Raw genomic sequence first — 23,671 nt, 5'->3', positions numbered from 1 at the left:
ATGAGTTCATCATTAATCTCTGTGAGCTCTGGATTTAAGTTTTAATGACAAAAATAGCCATTATGAGAGTATAAGTAGAATGCATTCCATAATTGCTTTAATTAACCCAGTCCCCCTCTGCAGAGCTAGCTGACAAGCTGGCTCAGGGAAAAGTCCTGCAAAAAGCTGTTAGAACCTGTAAAGTGTATCTAGTGAATTATGTATGCTTGAAGACTCTCTGCCAGAACGTGTTTTGTTGCTACCTATGGCTTCTAGACTAATGCAAGACAGGACTTCAAAGAGGAAAGTCTTTGGAGGCTTTAGCTGAGGGGCTTAAACATCAGCAGAATTCAGCTAAGTGTGTCCTTGTTGATTTCAATGACCTTGTGCAGACTTTGTAGCAAGGCTGGCATTTCTTGTTCCAAAACAACATTGGATTAGAGAAGCAGTGTAAATAACACAGCTTTGTGCTGTTATGACCTCTTTTAAATTCTGCCCTTGTAATCCTGGTATGATCCATTTGTACGGTGCAGACCCTCTTGCCTTTTTCAGTTTCACTATTGAAATGGTAGGGGTATTTTGTTAAGTAAAGCAGAAGTCATGCAGTGTTGGTGGTACTTCCCTCATCTGTGAGTTCCTGAGTCTGCTCTTTGCTTCTGTGAGTCTCTGTGTATGTGTGTGAGTCAGGAACTGGTATGTCACAGTGCAGCATAGGCTGTGACAATGTAGAGTGTTCGGCTTTAACTTGTTCTCTTGAAGGCCGCACTTTTGTTCTGTATCATTAAATAAAATAAGAGCCTGACTGGGTCAAAGACCCCTCTGACCTGCTTTTCTGAAAAGGACAGCCTTTAGTCCTGCTCTGTGGGCAATATCCAGGGTTTTTCAGTGTCCAGTAGTTTCATGCTGAGGCCAGTGTGTGTGGCAGCCACGGCTGCAAGTTTGAGCGGGTCCCTACAAGGAGCAGGTGGGAGTAGTTACCCTCCTGTGCTGAGGCTGCAGTTCTCATGATCTTCTCAAACCTGTTAACAGCAGCTTCTACAGTTCTACTCTTCACTTGGGAGGCCTTGGTTGTTTTGTTGCTCAGGACTTCTTCAATATTGGAACAGTCAGAAAACTTTTCTTTTAAATAAGCTGTAGCAATGTTTTGAAAGATATTTGACTTGGTCTGGCTAAAATACTGCAATCTTTAGCACCTTGTATGATAGTTGTTGGTGTTTGATTTGCTGCTGTCATATATCCTTCCTTATTGTCTTGAAATCTGTGACAATATATTTGCAAACCTTCTGCTGTTCCATCATTCAAACCTAGAAAAAAATAGTGAATGGGTTCAAACCAGGGTAGAACTTAGGATTCCTTCTGATTAACTTAATTGACTCTGACAATAAATTAGGTTTAACTGGTGCTCCAAAATTTTTTTTGTTCAGCTGCAAATTTACCCTATGATGTTTTCTTGCTCACTGTATTTTTTAATTTAATTAAGAAACTATAATCTGGAATTTTGTAAAAAACACAGCTAATGCCAACATGTATCCTATGGATTCTTTACTTCTTACCAGACAGGCTGCTCTCTTTGTCTTAAGTTTCAGTTTTTTAACCAAAGTTTTATGTTAAGAACTGAAAAATTAACACATAGTTTAACGAACAACTTTGTCACATTGTAATTTGATTTTATAAGTGTTGATTTTTCTCTGTTTTATTATGAATTAAGCATATCTTTAAAAAGTAAGAATATGCCACTTTTTTTTTTTAATCTCCCTTTATGTTGTCAGTCATTCTGACTTTTTCTCCTTTCCTTTTTTATTTTTCTGTCCTCTACTTTTTTACCCAAAGAGCGTGTCTTGGATGAAGAGAGACTGCGGAAAATGTTGAGAAGAGAGAAAATCTTAAAAGTGGGAAACAAACCCCTTGTTTTCTATTAAAACACCACATGAGGAGGAAGAAAAAATCAGTGAAAAGCTTCCATTTGCAAATGTTTAAAATTAAATTATATTTAAATTAAATTCTAAATAGCCTTTTTGCCATACTGAGCTATTGCTGCTTTGCTGGAGCATTTCTCTCTTGCCAAGACCCAGCACTTTCCATTCAAATTACCAGTTCCAACCTCTTCTCCTGCTGCTTTTCTTTGTATCTGTGTAGTTATTCCAAGTCATCTCGGGCTGGCAGTTTGCCTACATATTGGGATTTCAGTTTCACCTATGCTTGAAGTATCAAAGGGCTCTTTGCTCTGTTTAGACTACTTTGCAACTTTTGTTTATAGTGCTGTGTGCATTTTGTACATCAGTCTTAGAATGTTTGAGAATACTTTGTTATGGAGTTTGCTGTTTCTTAAATGTTATAGATATTCTCTTAGATAGGGAGGTTAAAACATTTTTGTGGGGATGTATTAAATGCCAGAACTGGCAATTTTATTTATTTTTTTTGTTCTTTATTGTCTGATGTTTTTACCAAACAGCCAGAGTCCTCACACAAGCAGCTGTGCTGGTGCATCTTATTTATGTCTGTTTGGATATATTTCAGTTTTGCTTTTTTGTATTTTCTGTAAAACTTGACTTACAGTTTATCTTTTGATATTTATGTGTGGGTATTTCTTCTCCTTTGAGGGCACACGTGCTTCCTTTAGGGCCCAATTAACATTTTTAGTTGAACTATAGGTTAGCCTATGAATATTACCATATCTATTTTTTTTTCAATACAATCTTACTTTCTGTTTTTTATTAACATATCTGAAAGCATTAGAGGCCTGTTTGGTCCCTAAACCAGAAGTGTTATACTCTACATTCAAAATACACTTCTTTAATGACAGCACACTGTATGTACCTAGAGCAGTCTCTTGTGTCTGCATTAGACCTCAGAGCATTGAATTCCAGATTCTTTATTTTCTGCTGAAATCAGCTAAGGCAGATACATATTTTTTCTCTACCTCAGTTCCTCTATATGCAAAATTTGGGCAAAGGAGCTACTGTTTTCATTTATATCCAATATGTCCAGATAATAGTCTAAATTAGTACTATTTTCTTATCCATAGAAAACCAAGTTTTTTCCATGGTTTTTTTTTGAGTTTTTATCTCCCACAATAAATGTTTACTCTCTGGAGTGCATGGACTCTAGTGACCCTTGCAGTGATGTTTAAGTTTATTTCTCTTCATTGCTGTTTGGGGTTTGAAACACGTTGTATATATTAAGACCTTGAGCATGAACAGCCTTCAAAACAAGGAAATTTTTCTCAATATAATTCCATTTTATTGCTTCTGTGCATCTAATCTACCATCAAAAATGCTAAAAATCAATAACACTGTTGCATAAATTTTCAGTTAGTCTTAGGATTCCTTGTAATGTAAGCTATGTCCAACATGGAAGAAGGAGAAAATTAGAAAACAAAAGCTGAAAAATTTAAATTTTTGTTCACCAAATTGAAGTTCTTTTTTGTCTGCACTTTAATTCAGAATTTTAATATATCATGTGTTCCATATTCCAATAGGGCCTAGGAAATTCTGTTATTGTGATATGTATTTCTTGTCAGTAAAACATGAACCACAGAAAATATAGCTTGTTGAACCTTTAAGCACACTTTACAGCTAGTTAAGGGGAGAACCAGCTTTCAAGGAAAGCATAGATAAAATTAGACTGCAAATTTAAGATAATAATAAGAAATAAAGAAGGAGAGATAAACAAGAAGTATGCAACAGATAAGCCAGCAGTATTTACAGCCTGTGCATCTGTGACCTACCTAAGATCTGCACCATTTTCATCCTTGGCAGCCAGCTGCCAAAGGCTCCACTGTTTCCACTGAGAAATGCCTGATCTCATGTTTATTGACATGCAGAGGAGAGATCTCTACAACATGATGAAACAACATTTGTAAATGTTGTTTCATATTTATTTATTTATAGATCTTTGAAGCTCATGCAGTAGGAAAAATACATTTCTACATAGGAAGGAGAATGGGGTGTTTATACATTATGGCGCCTTTATTGGAAAAATCTGAAGCATCTATACATTATAGCATAGAATTTATAAATAAATACCCTGAGTATATTATCAGTGCATATTGAGAAGAGTGGGGACTTCTTGAGAAAGTAATTACTTTGTCATATCCTATGGAGTGCTATCCAATTTACCAGCATTAATAATTCTCCTTATGAGTCATTTTATACTTACCACCTCTCAGCTATTCATATAAAACAAAATCCCTTCATAAAAAGTCAAAAGATAAAACATTACATTGCTGGTTCAATAAAACAAATGGCAGTTGGAGAACTTTTGTCTCAACACCATAATCAATATTATAACCAATATTAGCTCATTTCTCCATTTGATGTTTAAAAAAATGGTTTCTGAAGGAGTGATAAAACCTCAGGGTGAATAATGTCATTGTCTGTCACATTATTAATAATTTTTCAATGGTAGAAAGTGTTCCAATTAATTTTAGGTTTTTAATGCTTCATCTCTTCCATTTGAGTCTGTGTGCATGTACACGAGCCTGTGAAGTCATGGAAGTGATGGGAAGCACTTCTTTTTGCTTCAGGGATTAAGCTTCTCTCCAGAGTCTTCAAGTTGTCAGTGTTTGAGAGGGAAGAAAAGACACAACAGAGGGAATTTCAGACAGAGTGTCTGTTGTCTTCTGCAATTCTTGCACTTTGCAGAACTGGTCATTGAGATTTAGCATCAAACATAAATTTCTGAAGTTTCTTCCTACCACAGGAGATGATTCTCACAGGGACTTAGTGGAATACAAATATGAATTTCCCTTTGAATAAATTATTTAAATCTGGCTAGGAACAATGGTTTTTAACTTCATTTTCAGATGCAGGAGTTCATACCCTTTATTAGTTTATAAATGAATAAGCTGTATGTACTTTGTAGTTTGAGTTTTTTAAGACTTTTTCTATAACACATAAATTTGTAAACATGGATTTAAAAAGTATTTTGAGGCAGTTTTGTCAGCCAGATTTTTATTAGTCCTTTTATGGGCTAGACACACAAAAATCTGTAATTTAGTTTTTCATTACACAAATCACACTCTCAAATACCACATACTTTTGATGGACAAGTGAAATATTTAGGCTTTCTATTTTTCATGTTTGCATAGTTTAGGTGTAATGACAATTACCAGTGTCAGGGTTTGTGATAGCAGTGTCCTGGTTTCAGCTGGGATGGAGTTAATTTGTTTCCTGGTAGCTGGTGCAGTGCTGTGTTTTGGATTCAGTATGAGAATGATGTTAATAACACACCGATGTTTGGTTGTTGCCAAGCACTGCTTACCCCAAGTAAAGGATTTTTTGGCGTCCCAGGCTCTGCCAGTGAGGAAGTGCACAAGAAGCTGTGAGGGAGAATGGTCAGGACAGCTGGCATGAACTGGCCAAAGGGATATTCCATACCATGGAATGTCATACTCAGGACATAAACTGGGGAATTAGGTGGGAGATGCCAGTGTTGGCTCAGAACTGGCTGGGCATCAGACAGTGAATGGGGAGCAATTGTACTGTGCAGTACTTGTCTTTTTTGGATTTCATTCCTCTCTCTATGTTGTCTCATTTAATTTCATTATCGCTATTATTATTATTATTATAGTAAATTATTATTATTTTCATTATAATTTATATTTTATTTCAATTATTAAACTATTTTTATCTCAATACAGAGATAAGTTTTTTCCTTTTTTTTTTGGGGTTTTTTTTTTTGTTTTTTCAGTTCTTCTCCCTATCATAACAGAATGAGGGTGGGATCAGTGAGCAGATGTGTGGGACTTAGCTGCCAGCTGGAGTTAAACCATGACAAGCAGTAGAACAACACTAGACTACTTTTTATAGTTCTGGTCACCCACATACCTGGCCTTTATTTAGAACAATGTGGGGAAGAGCTAGCTCCTAAGACCATAGAGAACAGAGCAAGTTCATCTTATAAAAACAGAGCAAAAAAGTCTTCACCTTTTTGTTACACAGAGCAAATTAAGAAAGGGCAATTGTTGTAACTGTCTTGCTTGAGGAGGGTACAAACACAGAGCATGTATTTTTAAAAACTCCACAGCTGGATTTCAATAGAGGCAAAAAATTAAATACACTGGGAGTGTTTGACTATGACCTAATTCCACTGTAGAAAATCAATTTCTTGGTTAACTAACGTTTGCTAGCATGACAAATAAAACTCATTAAAGTAAAAAGATTGAATTTTATTATCTTGGCAATACTGTACTAAGATAAGAAAAGTCAACATTTATTTCAATTAAAATAAGCTTGATTCTTTTAAAAATATATTTTATTTTCTGACAGTGAAAAAAATTTAATATTTCCAGCATGTATTTTTTCATGTTTACTAGCAATTCAACGAAACAAAATTAAATATGACTTATTTTATGCTCTTAACACACACCCAATGGAAGCTCTGATGATGTGTCAAGAATAAAAAAAATCCCGTTCTCCCACACAGGAGTTTGAGCCAAATTTTGCATTCTTCTGTAACTTCTAAAATAGGTTTATATTTCTATGTTTCACTGAAAGAGTAAAGAGGGTGCTTAAGGATATGCCAGAGATATGGGAGGACCCAGGGCCTGAGTGCATGCCTTGGTTACATCCTAATTCTACACTGGGATGAAGATGACCGTGACACATCAGTGATCTTCCATGCCCATTTTGTGTGGGAAGGAGAACTGGGTCAAAGTGTACTCTGAGAAAGGCTTCAGTAAGGATTTCATGGCTCCATGTCAGTGGGCTCCAAGGCAATGTCCAGCCATGCAGCTGTGAACTACTAGAGTTTCATGTGCAGCTGCCTTTGACCTGGGCTGGATGAAAAATTCAAGTGTGAGATTCAGTCTGCAGGAAGAGCTTTCAAAAAGAAACCTTGTCTAGAAAGCTGGGGTGCTGTATGTTCATATTGGTATTCAAACAGTGGAAGGACTGTATCATGGACTGATTTATGGGAGGTGATACAGGCTGATATGCCAGATACCTGGAATCTGAGGGCTGATGGTCTATTATCAGAGGATTGAATTCTGCTTAATCTTCCAGTTTCTACAGTCAGGCTGAAATTGGTTGGATGACTGATTTCAGATTATATTCATATGTTTGGATCCTGGCTGCAGCAGTTCAAGAGCAGGCACCTTGCTCTTCCTGCTGTCTCTGCTTTGGGGGTGGGAACCTTCAGAAAAAGGCTAGAACTTGATATTGAAGGCAGCATCAATTTAGCTGTTCTATCTAAATGTATCTTCATCCTCGAGTTGGCACTGATAGACAGGTTTCCTGGACGGGCTTATGTTGAAGACATGGAGGAAGCTGAGGTCTTTCTTTGTGGATGTGCAAATTCCATCTCTCCCTCTCTCTCCTCTGCCTTCCTTTCTCTTCACAGAATTTTTAGCTAAAAAGTACTGAAATTCTGGACAAAAAATTTTAGCATATTTTTGATTTTTTTGAAGTGGTTTTAACTGGACTTCTATGTAGTTTTGTCTTTAATGCTAGTCCTACATCCTGGTAACTTGATTAATGAATATCTATAATATACACATTTAGTCACATGTAACAAGAAGATGAATCCAATACCTGAATTTTGGTTTGCTTGGTCTTCTAATTTAAGATTATCTGCACTGTATGTCTTTCCACCTCTGTCTGGTGAACAGACTTATGTAAGTGTCATGCTCTAAGCTTTGCTGAGTGGCCTTAAAATGCTTTCATTGAAAAAAAGTTATGGAATCTCTCTGTGCTGAAATCATAACCTTAAAACTTCCTGGGAATTTTCTGTCTTGTGTAGGGCTGCGGAAGCTCGTGGGCACCCTCCAAAAGTGGTGGATTTCCAAAAAGACAAGACAGGTGAGCATTCTGCAGATTGAATCACACCTGTTCTCTTATTTCATAGGTGAGACACTCAGGACCTGAGGCTATTCAGACAGAGATCTTTTGGACTCAAGGAGTGATATCAAACTAAATTTTAGAGTCTTCCCTCTGAAGAGTCTTTTCTCCTCTGCAGACTTCCTTCAAGTTTGTTTCACATTTTCATGTATTCCTCTTCCACCAAATAATCTTTCTCTTGTTTTCCTTTTTTCTGTGTTCCGTGACTCCATCCCCTTTCCCTCAGCAGACCTTGTCTTATTAGCTAATAAATTCCTGACACAGATCCATACATTTAAATACCTTTCTTTTTATGAAGAGCTAGGTTCTCCCTGGAACTAATTTGAAGCTTAGCAGACAATATTCTTTTCAGTATGTTCCTGTGTTACATCCTTGTACCTCAGAGTTTCCCAGGTTACTGAGCTCTCATATCAGCATCAGAGGCTGTAATACTTTCTGTGCCTCTGCTCTTCAGAAAAGTGAATAATTGAAGAGAGCAGTTTCTGCATTCCCCTGGGCACCGGAGTCAGTGGTAGTTCTCGATAATTGTATGAATGGTGGAAGCCCATTTTGAACTTCACGTGTTCCTCGTAACAGCTGGGCACAATGTAACTCTTAATTTCATCTCCCTGATGTACTGTAGTTAATTAGAATGTGTGCCCTTGATTTGAGCTATGGCTTTTATATTTTAATGCAAATTCACTCAGTCATAGTCATCAATCATCATGTCCAGGTGACCAAATGGAAATGTCAGTGTACTCTTAACTTCCTGGTATGGACTTTTTTTAACTTCTTAACTTTTTCTCTTTAATTTTAATTTAATTTCCTTTCATTCAATTAATTTAAAAAATTAATTAATTTTTTTTAAAACAGTGTGGCACAATTCCATAATTTATTTTCTTACACACATAGCTCTCTCTGTCTTTTCACAGGATTTTAATCTCTGACTTTGCAACCTTAGAATTTTTAATATTTATGTGTAATGCAACTACAGTTTTTATGTGGTGGTTGTATTAACATGATGCTAAGATTTTATTCATAAGCAATAAGATCAAGAAAACCAAGACCTGACTTGGCATATGAACTGTAATTCAATCTGATTATACATATGCATTAAGATTCAATCTTTTACTGTATAGAGTAATACTGTTAAGGGGGCAAAATATGAGCAGTGCAGCCAAGTATCTTTTGGAACACTGTTCAATTTAATGACAAGTGATTTCTGATATGAGTGCAAAAGGTCAAGAATTATTTTTTTTTTTTAAAACTAAATGAAAAATATGTCTTTAAATTTTCATTTGTGCTTTAAGTAAAAGTCTAGGTACATATTAGAAATGAACTAAACTATTAGATAATACCCAGGATCTTATATTGGATTTTGAAATTATCTGTGTGTTGTTGATTTTCTTGTATTCAGCCCATGTATGTATATTTACCATACAAATTGTGCTACCTGCTGCAAGCATAAATTAGTTCTGCTTTCTTTCAAATCCCATCTGAGGTATATCTTAAATTGAAAAGGCAAGATCTTTTATGTTTTGACCCTTTTAAAAAAAAACAAACCAACAACTGTATTTGGATGGTTTTTTTGGGTTTTTTTTGATTATATTCAAATAGTATAGTATTTTTTTTAGTGGAACAATAAATAGGGCAAAGATATTAAGACTAGAGATCTGTCAGAACTGGTAATTGAAGATGAAACTTAAGTCTCTGTTCTTTTATGACGAGGTAACCCACCAGCTGGTTGGTGAGGAGGACCAACTGTGTCCACAGGTACGCTGGGCAGAGCATCACCAGCTGGGCAAGGGAGGGGATTGTCCCACCCTGCTCTGCACTGGGGTGGCCTCACCTCGAGTGCTGGGGGCAGTTTTGGTCATAGCAATATAAAAAACACATTTATCTACTAGAGTGTATCCAAAGGGCCATGAGGATAATGAAGGGCCTTGAGGAGAAGCCATGTGAGGAGCAGCTGAGGTCACTTGGTCTGTTCAGCCTGGAGAAGAGGAGACTGAGGGGAGGCCTCCTTGTGGTCTCCAGCATCCTCATGAGGGAAAGTGCAGGGTCAGGCACTGATCTCTTCTCTGTGGTGACCAGTGACAGGACCCACAGGAATGGCCTGAAGCGGTGTCAGAGGAGGTTGAGGCTGGATATTAGGGAAAGGTTCTTCACTCTGAGGGTGTTTGGGCCCTATACAAGTTCCCCAGTGAGGTGCTCACAGCACCAAACCTGACAGTGCTCAAGAAGCATTTGAACAAAGCTCTTGGGCACATGGTGTAACTCTTGGGAATAGTGATGTGCAGGGCTGGGAGTTGGACCCAATGATCCTTGTGGATCCCTTCCAGCTCAGGATATTCTGCAATTCCGTGTTTCAGTATTTCTGTGATTCTTGGTGGACTATTCAAAAAGATTAACACTGTGCCATGGAAGAGAAGAAAAAAATACCTGAATTAGTATTAATTAAACCCTTCAATATTCAGATATGGCTATGCTGTGATTTGCTTGCTTCTAATCAAATTACATTTGATTTTAGATGAAGACTTTATTTTTTTTTTTCTTTCTTAACCTCAGTTGACTAGTGGGATTCAGTCTGTCAAAGTCCCTGGTGTTTATTTTATTATGTCCTTTCAGGCTGACACCTTAATATAAATTTTGTAGGAAAACAATGCCATCTTGCTGCAGTTATATTTAACTTTATCAAAGAATTGCAAAATTATTGGATCACCAATTTTATCTCTTTTTTTATAGAGCCAAGGTTGTGGATAATTCCTATACAATGGAAAATTCATATTTCTTTCTTAATTAATCCAAAGGGAGTATATTGGTATAGTATTGAAATGCATTAATGGGATGTTAGATGACTTGATATTCTCTCTATATTAATATTGCAAAAAAAGGAAAATGTAAATTCAAGGCTGGTCTAAGAAAATGAGGTCAAATAAATAGATAGAAAGTTTAGCTGATCTACAGGGTCAGATAAAAGATACTTTTTAATTTTCAAAGGGAATAAAACCAGGGCAAAGGTGGAAAAGTTTTGCAACAGAAGTTGTGTTAAGCTTAACAGAAGTGTTAAGCATCAGAAAATATATGTTGTATAAATAGGAGTTATATTTTATATTTCATAGAAATGACTTACAACAGGTATTTAAAATACCTACTTTTTTGTTTGTTTGTTTGTTTTTTGGTTTTTTTAGTTTGATGATTATACCATGCTCTTTTAGACCAAAAGTACTGAAAACCATATTTATATAATTTCTGCTAAATATTTTAGCCCAGTTTTACTTAATGGATAAATCTGTCTGATGCTTGGAGCCTGTCTCTTGGCACAGGCAAGTGTCTGTAATGTAGGTTAGATGAATAGAATTTTCAGGCAATAACTAAGCAAATCTATTTCAGCCCCATCTTCACTGCTGCACATGGTAGTCAGGTAACCTATTGTCACCTACCAGAATGATGGACACAGTAGACGAGCCACCCAGACTAATCTGGTGGGGAATTTGAAGGTGAGAGTTGTGAAGAGAATTCACATGGTTGCCTCATGTTTGCAGGGTTTGGTGTCTGGCACAGTGTAATCATATCTCTTTCTTCAGAGAAAATTAATGTTTGTCAGAGAGCATCCAAAGGAGCAGCATGCAGGCATACTTTTCTTTAAAGGCATATTCCTCCTAAATGTGTGAGGTCTCTGCTCTTCTTTCTCCAGCTGAGGAGACTCAAACCACTGTCCTTCTCTGCAGAACATCTGATGCTATTTGAAACTGGAGCAACCGGAATAACTTACTGCCTTCCCTGCTGAAGCAGACACACACTACAAAGACTTCTCTGGGCTCAGAGGAGAGTCAGAGTAAGCCGAGTTTAAAGCAGTAGGGAAACCTGAAACCTCATGACTGCTTCACAGGCTTATTGTATTTTATACAATGATATTTCCTTATAAGTTCACAGTTAATAGGCACTGAAGTTAGAGCTCTGGATACCACAGACAGGGCTGACACTGCTTCTTTCCTTTCCTCCTTTCTCCCCTGTCCTACCTTGTAAATAGGAACATCTGAAATTTCCCATTTTATTTCCCTGTTTAACAAGCTTTTAATTCTGTCAGACTTAAAGTACGTGGATTGAATTTCTTAACACAGTCAGACTTTTGTGTAGAGGAAAGGCATTTACCTCTTCCTGTGCAAGCACTTAAAAAATTTGCTTTCAAATTACCATGGCTTGTGTACAATCTGCAGTGGGTTTAGTAGCTAGTATTTCTGAAGAGCCATTCCTCAGTGTCTGTGCTAGTTCATCACTATCCTGGATGCCTCTTGAACATCAGACATGGGCCAGCTTTGAAGAGAGACTGAACATGCTTCAATCCAAGGGCTGTGCTGCAGCAGAACCTCACATCAGGACAGAAAACAGGCACAGAGAAGGCAGAGAGAAACTGCCTCACTGTAGGTCAGAGAAGACCAAAGCTACACTGCTGCAAAGTTCTTTGGAACAGAAATAGGCAGGAAATTTGTCAGTAAAAAACATAGAAAAAGCCAGGAGCAATCACTCCCATGGTCTAGGGTTCCCTGTGTAGGGAAGAAGAATGTGCAATGGCCAGGTACATGGGAGTGCAGGGAGAAACTAATCTAAAAAATTCCTGACTAGATGTAGGAACAGCAATAAAGTCAAGGCTGGGACAGGCTGAAAAAATATGTCACAGGTGAGGACTGCAAAAGATTTTGCTTCAATAAAAGCAGAAAACCAACACATGGTCCTGGAACTGTTGAGACTAGATGAAAGGAGATGAGATGACCCCTGGGGAGAAAGGAAATCTGCCTTCATGCAAGAAAATGCTCAAAGGAGGCAGCAGCCATCCAAATGGGCAGGGAATGAGAAAGAAATGCCAGAAATACATGAAAGAGTGGAACCTGGGAAATTAAGTCTTGTGTTTTCATCCATGTCCTTTAGGAAGGAGACAGGCAACTCAGGCAAGACTAGGAACAGATATTTCCACTCTCCTTTGGTGCCATGGCAAGAAACAGCCAATGGTTTACTTCTACCTCTTTTTCTCTCTCTTCCTCTCTTCTCTCAGCAGACTAAATAATGTACCAGGCTCCTTTTATGTTTTCTAGATTTTGTAATGCCTGTAAATAGTTATTTCCTATTTGAACAGGTTCTCATAGTTTTTGTAAGCCCAGCACCATCACAGATGGAAAGTCTGACTCCCAGGATGCCAGGATTATGCCAATATGATGCTTTCAAATAAAATACCTTGTCAGGGTGAAATATAGCTTCTTTTCATATTTATATCAGGTACATATTAACTCATGAATGGCTTCTTCTTCATCTTAAGCCTTATTATTTGAATTTTTCCAGCTCAGGAGAAGGTCCCATCGAAACAATCTGTGTCATCTTCAGTTTTACAAACTGATCATGGAAAGGTCAATGGAGAGGAAAAATGGATTATATCTATCAGAAAAATGACAAGAGGATCATGAAATAGAGACAAACATGAAGTTTTCAAAGAGCAGTGGGACGTAAGCTAGGCAGCATTGCTGGGGATCACAGATGTCAAATCTTTCTCACTTAGCTCATTTTTCACGATGTGTAGACTTGTTAAATCTGTATGGGACAAAAGAACCTAGATTTATCTTTATGTCGCAAAGACCATCCCATAGTAGTTTTTAAGTTTACCTGTGTTTCATACACTGCAAACATTTTGTAAAACTCATCAAGCCAGTAAATTTTTAAATAAATTTATTCAACTATAACATAAAATTTGGGGAACAATGTGGAAGAATCTACATATATGTGTTCCTATGTGGCAATGGATTTATTCTTGTTGCTTTACCTATATAATTTTCAGTTGCAGTCCAAAGTATAAAAGAGTGATTATTTTTGCTCTTACACACAAAAGATCCAAACAGTATTTTTAATTGGTTTCAATGAATCATAGAATTATACTATCATAGAATCCCAGGGTTGGAGGGACTTCAACCTTTGTTGGCAAAAGCATGGTATAGGCAAAATGACCCAGTACCCTGTCCAGCTGAATCTCAGAAGTGGCCAACTTTGGGGAATCCACTTCTCACAATGGAAAGATTATTTCAATGACTGCTCTCACTCTGAAAATTTTCCTTATGTTGAATCTGAATCTCCTCAGGAGGAACTTGTACCCATCACCCGTTGCCTTTTCCATATGACTTATTGAAAAAAAAAACAAGTTTCCATCTTCTTTGTAGACACCCTTTACATGCTGGAAAATGGTAAGGTGTCCTTTAAGATTCTTTTCTCCAAGCTGGACAAACTAGTTGTCTCATCTTTTCCTCACATGGGCAGGCTTCCCAGTCCTTTGTTCATCTTTGTTGCACTTTACTGCATCTTCTCCATCCTGTCCACATCTTTCTTTTATAGCAGGGATCAAAACTGAACCCAAAATTCAAGGTATGGTCTGAACAACTCTGTGTAGAATGCAATAGTAATTTATCACTGTTGGTGATACCCTCGTTGATGCAACCCAGCATTTGTGTTGGCTTTCTTTGCTGCAGCAATAAACTGTTCACTCACAATGAGCTACTTGTGCACCAGGTCCCTTTCCATAGGGCTGTTCCCTAGCCAGGTAGATCCCCAGCCTGTGCTGCTCTCCTGGATTATGTTTTGCCATGTGCAGGACCTTATATTTGTCTTTATTGAACTTCATAAGGTTCTTGTTAGCCTAAATTTTCAGCCTGTCCAGGTCCTCCTGCAGGGTGGCTCTCCCTTCCAAAGTGTCCACTGCCTCACTCACATTGGTATCACTGACAAACTTCCCCCAGGTACATTTGATCCCATAATCCAAGTCACTGATGATGCTAAACAGTGTTGGACCCAGTATCATTCCCCAGGGGAATTCCACTTGTGGCAGTTGCCAGTGTGAAAGGGAGCAATTTACTACCACCCTCCAGGTGTGGCTGGTCAGTTCCCCACCCACCACATGGATCCCACATCCACACCATCACAGAGACATTTCTGTAGGAGGAGGCCGTGGGAAGCCGTATCAGAAGCCTTGGAGATATGCAGGTAGGCAACGTTCACCGCTGGCCCCACATCAACCAAGCGGATTCATTTGTTGTAAGAGGCAATCAGGTTTGTCAAGCACAATTTGTCCTTGGTCAATCTGTGCTGGATTTTCCTAATCATGGGCTTCATTTGACAGATGAGCCTATAATTTCCTTGGGTAGGGGTAATACTAGCTTTCTTCCAGTCTTTTGGGAAGCCTCCCTCGTCTTCATAACTTTTCAAAGACAAAATATCATGCTAGTTTGAAGGACCACTGACAGTGAATTATTCTCAAATCTGATTACTTTGCATATGAAAATTCTGTTGTCATTTTCACAACCCCCTACAATTTCCTTTAAAGTGAATGTTTTGGGAAAATATTCTTGTCATTTGATCAATTTTAACATTAATATCACAGCAAAAAAAAATTAAAAATGTGGACAACCATTCTTGAAAATACTCTAAGTGATTAATGGGGTGACTGATGTGACCAGACAAATTTCAAAGGAAAAAATAACATCACTGCTTTAAATGAAGTGCCCTGGACATTGTATTTCAATTTGCAATTGCAACATGTCTGTCTCGTCATAGGTACAGTAATGGAACACCAACAAATTCTCAGTAAGTCAACTCATTATCTCTATAATATATTGCTGCTCAGTACTGAAAATACTTTATAAAGTGCACTTTTATATGCCTTTATATTTTCAAATGTCCTTGCATCAGACCTTCTTTAATTAAGTAAGTAATGTTTGAAGTTGCTCCTAGCCTCCGGGACTTGAGTCAACAACTTGCCTCTAGTTAAGGAGGACAAAAAAAAAAAAAAAAGGTAAATTATTCTATTTTTAATTTCTCTTTCTGAACCCTAGAGATAAACATTTTTCTTGTTGAAATGCCTAAGAAATCCCGTGTTACCACAACAAAGAGATGGAAACTTCTTTTTCCCTACAAATATAACACAGACGTAGATATTTTTTTACTCAGCCTCGCACCCTATCACAATTCAGACAAGAGTAATCCCAGTGCTTTGGAACACTGCTTTGAAGTGCAACATAGGATTATGTGAGGCAGAGTTCAAGACATAGTGGCCATTCTTGAAATGTGTCACTGAATGACTGCTTAGGGTTCTGGCTTTGTAGCATTTATTTTGCATTGATTCTCTATCTGTCTGCGTGCATATAGCAAGAAATTGAACTACGCAAGCAAGAATTTATTACTTTTTAATAAGTATTTCAAAATTTCCTACTGCTACCTCATAAGATGACATTTATCTTAAGTTACATTAAAAATGAACAGATGTGTTCTCAACTCGACAGATTTTGCAGCAACTGGACAAGGTTAGGTGAATTTTACTCTGGAGTTGCCTGTCTTCCCTTATTGCAGCAGAGGGAATCCTAACTAGATTAACTTTATGTAAAGCAAAATCTTTGGATAGCTGAAGTTTGGTAGACAAACCCATGTATCTTTACTTACACATGATTCACTTACTGCTTTTGTAATTTTAATAAAAACAGATTTTTATCCTGAACCAATCCAGTCTGAGCCCTGTTGAGTTAATGCAAATATCTCAAATTCTGAACTTTAGGCCAATCATGGCTTATACTGTGTCTTCAACTTTCTTCCCTTTTTTTTTTTAATTTAGTTTTTCTTTTTGTAAAATAAATGTGGGCATCTCTTTTGCTACACTGGCAGCTAATATTAATTATATGTGAAACTATATCCAAATGAAAAGATTTTAACATTTTATCATTTATATAATTTTATCATCACACACACAAAACCCCCAAATCACTGCTCCCAAGGCAGTTTGGTATTTCTGTGCTTTGCAACTCTACAACTTAGCTGGCAGTTAAGCTCATTATAAGTTAAACATTGACCCCTTTTACTTCTTTTTGTGCTGTATCTCAATAGGTTTTTATATGATTTTGTGGGTGGACACATTTATCAGCTGAACTTTTTTAGTGACAAATTCTATTTTCATTCAACTTCATTGCTAAGAGATACTTCTAGGATGTATATGTAATAATTTGAGGAGTTTGTGGCTGGTGAGGCAATCTATATATTTCTGTGCTGTGATGTAATTTTAATTTTATTATATTAAGCTTCTGTTGCATGGTGATGATTAGAAATAAATTTATGTGAAACATAAAATTATTTTAGAATTAGAGACTTTCATAATCAGTGTCTTCCTATATATAACTCTGCATTTTCTGCTTGCTAAGTCTGGGTTTAAACTGAGGCAGAAATCAGGAGGCACCCAGATTTGCATGGTGAAGTATTGTGTCTCAGAAAAATTTTACTTTGAAAGAATTTTAAAATAAAAACAGTAAAATTTGCTGTTGAACAGCAATCTTCTTCCATGTTCACAGAGCCATCTCACACTGAGTCTGGTATTTATTTAAGATTCCAATAACCACTTAAAAATATTTAAAGGACTTTTCATTATCCTCGTTGGTTTAGTATTGTTTAAATATTTAATTCAATTAAATGGTTTTATTATTTTATTCACTGTTATTCATGCTTATCTTTGATAACTTTGGAAATGCTATAGTTAGATCAAAACAGGAATGAAGACTTTTGGAATCTTATGCAAAAAGTAATTAAAATGTGATGGTCAGAATTCCTCTACTTCACAAAAATGAATTAATGCAGTTCAGTATTTCCTCTGAAGAAAAGACAATACCTAGATGAAAAAATCATATTGGATTAACTGATAAAGTACATAGTTATTATGGTTGGATTTGAATTAATTACTCCTGGATGTATTTGAGTGGAAAGTACTGAATTACTCTGATGACTCTGAAAGTATGTCGTGAAGAGAGAAGGCTTCCGAAGAAGACGGCTCCAATATTTGATAAGATCATTTATTAGATCACTTATTAGATTACCACAATTTTATAAAAGGAACCAAGTTTTTTATAGAAGGCTGGAGACATCATCTGAGATCTAACTACATGGCTTTTTGAACCTTGCACTTAACAGTGCTTCTATCTTTACTATCACCATCATTCTCTACTCCTTCCTTTCCTTTGAATAAAAGCTGACTTGTAGGCAAATGAGTTAAGTGAACACTACACATCCTGCTTTATAACAGAAAATTGTGTTGAATGTGATTAATTGAAATATAAAAATAACTGATCTCATGTTTGGTATGTTGAGTTGCATTTTAAGAATAAAAGTTTGTCAGAGACAGCTGTTACCTAACAAGGAAAGTTTGAAGTATTTCAGCACTTTTCAACTAAATTTTAGATAAACTTAGAAGCCTATGTTCTGTAGAGTCCTCTGTAGGACCATTCTCCTAAGAAAATGATTTTAACATTTCATAGACACCACTCTGCCCCACCCTCGCTTAAAGTTTTATACATTTCATGAACCTGCTGTATTATATGTATTTTGGCCCAAGAGTCTCATGGGCTTTTTATTATGATCTAGGAGGAAAAAAAAACCATGACAGGGGAGGGTTTTGTTTGTATATGGCTACTTTTTTGTTTTTGCAATAGGGTCTTATCTACTCATTGTTATGCTAATTTAAAGGATATTATTTGTGCATAAGAATGATTTATCTGCTCTACTGACAGAATAGAGATGTCCTTATTCTTTTGTATCCAATCTCCTCTCTTCAGCAGATGCACATAAAAGTACATGAAATGAAGGGATTGTTTCTGTCTTCATAAATGTTTAAGTTAGGAGCTGACCTTCCTGATTCTCTGATTCTAACCTTCTTTAGAGCAAGAGTCATAAAATTTCATCCAGTAACACCTTCCTCAGAGCCATCCAGAGTCTTGATAGCAACTGTTAGCAGATGTTCAGGCAAGTAAAGAAGCTCCCTGGGCTGTCATTAAAATTGCATAATTTGCTTCTTATTTTCTAGCTATATAAGAAATAGTGAACCATTTCAGCAGTTCCTGTACAGTATGCAGTTAAGATATATTTATGCAATTTTTAGAACTGACATATCAAACAAATTTCTAGCTGGTTCAAATTCAAGAATAAAAAGGTGCTGTTTTTTCTTTTGAAGAAAAAACATCCCTGAAGATTGTGTTATAATTACAAGAAACTAAAGAGAACATATAGGGCAGATCAGTGAACTATGAAAAAGTTTAACTTAAGCAATGCTGCAAAATGTTTCCCTAAAACTAAGCTAAACTTCACCAAAAGACCTAAACAGATTTGCTGGCCAATGTAATTGTAGCAAAACTACCAAAAGCATTGCTTTAGGTGGGGTTGATAAAGAAATGTTTTATTTTATTTAAGTCCTTTAATTTTGATATGTGATATATCCAAGTGTGAAAAATGTATTTTGGTTAATTTTATCATCTTCAGAATCACACAAGCTTTGGTTGTGCTACCTTCCTCTCATGTCATGTTCTCTCCTCTCTAACTGCTGCCATGTGAACACAAGAATATTTCTGCAGAAAGACTCCATTGCATCTAAAGCTTGTTTTCCATACAAATCCTGAAACTGGAACTTAAGTTACCTGATGGAAAGTCCCCAAAAGCCATAGATTTGTAGGTTAAGTACTTGTTAAGCAGGGTACATGAGAAATGAGAAATACAGACATAAATGATGATGTACTTTGTTTCCAGTTCTTGCTCTTACTTTTTATCCCCTTGGATGTTTCCTGAGTGCTTAGGCACAGAAAGAAATATTTAATTTAATCAAGACTAACTTGTAATAGTTAAGTCAATGAACGTGACAGAGGTAAATGTTCTAAACCCTCCATATTTTTCTTGACAATTTTCTTAAAGTAGCTGACAAGAAACTACTTTGGTATTTGTATTTCAATTGAAGTAAGTTGCATCTTCTCTTATGTTTCACATCTCAAATAGCCCAGAAAATCAATACTCCAAATGCACAGTATGATAAATCGTATGGGTTAGACAGCAGAAACAGCAATAATTCTGAAAACATCTGTTAGATAATGCACTGCAAAGTACATAATTATTCGAATTGGATAGGAGAAAGAAGGGTAAGAGTTCTTAGGTAAATTCAAAAGGAACATATTCTTGTGTGAATTGAAATTTTTTTCATAACTTCTGAAGTCCTTCCTTCTGTGTAATTTGTTGTGATGGCCAAGTTTGTGAATTCATTAGGTCAGATAATACTGACCTGCTCACAAATAGTTTCCTTAATGAAGTTATTTTGAAAGGAGACAAGTAAATCTCTTGTTTCTATGGAGCTATGATATTTCAAACAAGCTGAAAACCTGAAAAAAACCTTTCAGCAAACTTGAAAAAACTTTCTGATATATCATAATTTTGTGAAAGACATATAATCACTTGATAAACTTTCAAATATAAAAATAGTCCAGTAATTTTTACATTCTCTTTTTATGTGTGATTCATAATATCAAATATCTAATAATTATTCATGAGAATACAAATGCACAAAGAATAAGCTGATTAATCTTTACTACTTGGTAGATAGAGAAATCTTAAATTAATATGCAATCTGTTCAGGTCTTCTTTTCCCTTGCTTCTGCTTTTATGATATGAAGGCTGTATCATTTTGTCATCTGAGGAATGAACTGGTAATGGAACCAGCATTCTATCTGAATTATTTCAGGATGTGTCTAAAGCAGAATGTTTTTAACAGATATCACTGTTTTTTATAAAAGCATGCTAGTTGTCAACATTTTGGGTCATGAGCCTAAAGGCTTCTGTCAGTGCCTGAGGATTATTTCAATGTGTTGTGGGCACAAACACTACTCAGCAGCAGTCAAAATGCCTGTGGTGTTACCAACACTCTCCAGTCACAAACACAAACTACAGAACCACTCAAGACACCATTAAGAAAATTATCTCTGAGCCAGAGCCAGTACAGTATATTTTTGTGTTAATTTTACTGTGAGGTGAACCTTGCTTAATTTTTGATCCTGAAAAATATGAAAGAAATAAACTTTTGAAAGTATGAAACCATGGTTTTTGGAACTAAGCTTCTTCAACATTCAGATTGTGTTCTTTCTTACTTTGTATCAGTCTTATATGAATGGCCAAAAGAAATTAAATTACCTCTTTATATGTGAAAGTAGGATATTGAAATTCAGTTCTCAATCCTATGTTGGAAAAATAATGAAACTTTAGACAGATTATTATTAGAGGAAGTGTTTAAAATACTGGGAGAAGAGTCCTGCATGACTAAACTGCATATGACATGTGCAGGTTCTCATCTGCTTCCATGCAGCATCAACCAGCCAGCTTGATTAGCTTTCTGTTGTCTGACTGTCCTCACCCTGAGGAGAGTCACAGGCGTGTGTTGGATGTTTCACTCTTTCTTGTCAACTCAGAAACTTCCAGTGCATAGATTGTTACATAGAGGTAATTTTCTAGGATATTGGAGTCAGAAGTCATTTATTTTTCTACATCTACTACTATTTCATATACATTTTTGTAAAGGTTTTGGCTCTTCTAATGTAATCATTGTAAAGAAATACTATATTTTCTCTATAGTAATCTCTATGGTAAAGTGCATAGAGATGAAAGTTATAATTAACTGCATCTTTAGTTACTGTATTAATTCCATCTGACTTATTAATTTTCTGTTTGGTAACATAAAGTAAAAATTTCAGAAATTGCTTTAAAAACATTCAGCTATTTTCTTTAATTATTATTTTTCACCAAAAATGTACAGTGTAAGCAAGTGAGGCAATAAGAGTCACATAAGTATTTTGCATTGACTTCAGAATGCAGAGTAAACATAATGCTAACCAGAAAATTTCTAAAAGCTGTTCATGAGATTAAAATAATTGAAAGTTTAATATAAAATATCCCAATATATGTAGTTCAGATTATGATTATAGTTTCTTTAATTTCTGAGTTACATGAAGGACTAGTATAGTGCTTATTGTACAAGGTGTTTGTAAAGCTGAGAGACGGAGTCTTCAGGAAATAAGCTTTTCTTTTTCTTACCAGAGAAGCCTTAAATAGTTCACTTGCTTTCCCCAGACAACAAGTCTCTCAGGAATGACCCAAATCTTTTCCTTCAGAATCTAATAAAAACTGTTCTTTTTCAGACAGAAAGGTCCCTATGAAGGTACTGTTTCTCCAGCAGCAGAGTCCCAGAGAGATTACAGAAGCCTGTGTGCTTCCTGGCAAAGAATTTCTCAGGCATTTTGTAGAGCCAAGAGACATCATTCCCAGCAAGCATTGTCAATAATGAATTTTTTTTGCTGCTTTGGGGATAGCTCAATAGAGAGTTGCAGATTTTTGGAGTTTTTCTCAATTTATTATTTCTGTTACTGATTCAAACGAAACTATTCTGCCTTTCTGTTCCTGATCCAAGTATAGCTTTGTGTATTTTTATCTGCAGCAGAATTCAAATTTTATAACACAGGTTGCTGTGATACTTATAATTATTGTTTATTTTAGCTGAATTTGTGTTGAATCAACCAGTTTGTTGTAAATTAGATCATATCCCAAAACACTGAATTTATCAGCAAGAGTTTGATCTGTCATTTACCACTGTTGTAAAATATCTGAATTTCAGATAGGCTGTATAAAGTTTAACTTCTATAGTATGAAATGAGACTTCAATTGTTGAACTGGCATGTCTGCTCAAACTGTTTCCATGTATTCTCATGGCTTCATATGCCTTCTTTGTTTAACTAAAATTATAATGCATACAGTAGAAGTTAGCAATTGAAATTCAAATTTCAAGTCTTTCATTCTTCAATCACTTTCTCTTACCCCTACATAATTTCTTAACACAAAATGTCTATTACATTTTTCACATTATTCTTCTTTTAAAACTCAGTATTGTCTCCTTCCCTGGGGAAAAAATCCTGTCATTTTTTTGTGATCCTTGAAGTTTCTGAACATTATACATCTGTTGTTTATTTACTTTGTGAACAGGAATGCAGATAGATGGAAACCTTAAAAAAAAATAAAATGAATGTGTGCAGAACAGAGCTCTGTGGTGTCTGTCTGCAAAATCAGCATGCAAACTGGGACTTTAGTGAGATGTGGTGGTGAGTTTGTGACTACTCTCTTTGAGTGAAGCCATAGAGAATTAATAGTCAGAAAAATAGAGAAGTGTTTGGAAGAGGAATATGTGTGTTTTGGGAAATGTAGGTAGCTAGTTAATGGAAACAGAGCTTGTATATCTCCTCAAAAGCACAGCCCATTAAGGTACTCCCTGAGGAAGTAGTTTTCAAGAGTTAGCTGTGGGACAGCAAGAGATGCTCAGACTACAAGATATTCAAGATCATGGTAACAGCCTTAAATTACTTATTTTTATTACTCAACTGAGTCTGGTGAAGAGTTGGATGCTGTATCCATTTTTATAACCTTGCTCAGATAGCTCGATAGGTACTGGCCATTTACTGGATTTCTCTTGACCCCTTCGCAAAAAGCCTTCTGCAGTGTTCAAACACAAGTAACAGAAAGGTTCATATACTTCTGTTCCTTTAGATTTCATTTTACACGGGTGCAGTTTTACCGTGGCAAACTAATCTATGTGCACAAAATCCAAACCTGTGCTTCTGGAATGCCAACCGTGACATCTACGCAGGATGGTCTTAAAAAACTTCAAAGCTTTTCTCCCTGAAATGGTGGCACAGCCTCCTCCTGTATTTCAGTGAAGTGGTCGTGCTGTGAATGTGAAGTAGACAGAGCTCCTGAGCTAATTCTTGGAAGGCATTCTGGTGGGATTGTAGGCTTGCAAGAAAGACTTAATCCTATGTGTGGCTTCTCTTTGCTCTTTCCTGGGCAAACAGCTGCCACAACCTAAAGATGTGTATGTCCTGTGAGCAGGTATTTGGCAGTTTGCTGATTGGTTCACAGGGTGAGGAGCACACAGGGGACCAGGGATGCTGCTTGGGCATCTCTTTGCTCTTGGCACCTCCTACATCAATCAGAGCTGATAGATATATTGAGGT

The 23,671-nt window shown here is 36.3% G+C and overlaps 1 long non-coding RNA gene across 1 annotated transcript; it reads left to right on the top strand.

Moving 5' to 3' along the window:
* Window positions 1–14,755: 14,755 nt before the first annotated feature.
* LOC147653020 (uncharacterized) lies at window positions 14,756–22,698 on the top strand. The gene is made up of 3 exons (XR_015287198.1): window positions 14,756–14,816; window positions 18,523–18,605; window positions 21,809–22,698. It is a non-coding gene; the product is annotated as an uncharacterized LOC147653020 (long non-coding RNA).
* The last annotated feature ends 973 nt before the right edge of the window (window positions 22,699–23,671 follow it).

Source organism: Cyanistes caeruleus, chromosome 5, assembly GCF_971803275.1.
Source record: "Cyanistes caeruleus chromosome 5, bCyaCae1.hap1.1, whole genome shotgun sequence".
Classification (NCBI taxonomy): Eukaryota; Metazoa; Chordata; class Aves; order Passeriformes; family Paridae; genus Cyanistes; species Cyanistes caeruleus.
This window is presented reverse-complemented; position numbering and strand designations above follow the sequence as displayed.